At 40.5% G+C, this 365-nt stretch overlaps 1 protein-coding gene and 1 long non-coding RNA gene across 3 annotated transcripts in view; one reads left to right on the forward strand and one right to left on the reverse strand.

Annotated features, from left to right (window-relative positions):
• Window positions 1-365, forward strand: part of LOC102675860 (protein turtle) — a 53,539-nt gene that overhangs the window by 46,007 nt on the left and 7,167 nt on the right. The window lies entirely within an intron of this gene.
• LOC116185064 overlaps window positions 220-365 on the reverse strand; it is an 18,522-nt gene continuing 18,376 nt past the window's right edge. Inside the window, exon 3 of the long non-coding RNA XR_004149804.1 lies at window positions 220-363. This is a non-coding gene — a long non-coding RNA (uncharacterized LOC116185064). The remainder of the gene's footprint in view (window positions 364-365) is intronic.

The raw sequence follows: 365 nt of genomic DNA on the forward strand, positions 1-365 counted from the left end.
ACATGTATACATACATACACACATGAGAAATTAAGTAATGAAAAAAGAAAAAAAAAGAAAAAAAAAAGAAAAAAAGAAGTTTAAAAAAAGTAAATTATATCGACGAGCAATGGACTCGAAACGTGATATTAGGCCGAAGCTTGCCTGGAGATTGCTTAAGGACTCACTCGTACTGCACTGCCTGTTTAGGGTTTCGCTAGCGACCCAACATATTATCGGCACAATAATTTTTCTTAAGCAAACGTAAACGAGAATAAAATAACGTTCTTTGAATCTATCGCGCGCGTCCTGACGGCCACGAGGCTTGCGTACACGTGCGTGCACGCTTTCCGCGATTATCGAGAACCGTTCACCGCCTTTCCCCT

This window comes from Apis dorsata, unplaced genomic scaffold (genome assembly GCF_000469605.1).
Source record: "Apis dorsata unplaced genomic scaffold, Apis dorsata 1.3 scaffold_92, whole genome shotgun sequence".
In the NCBI taxonomy this organism is placed as follows: Eukaryota; Metazoa; Arthropoda; class Insecta; order Hymenoptera; family Apidae; genus Apis; species Apis dorsata.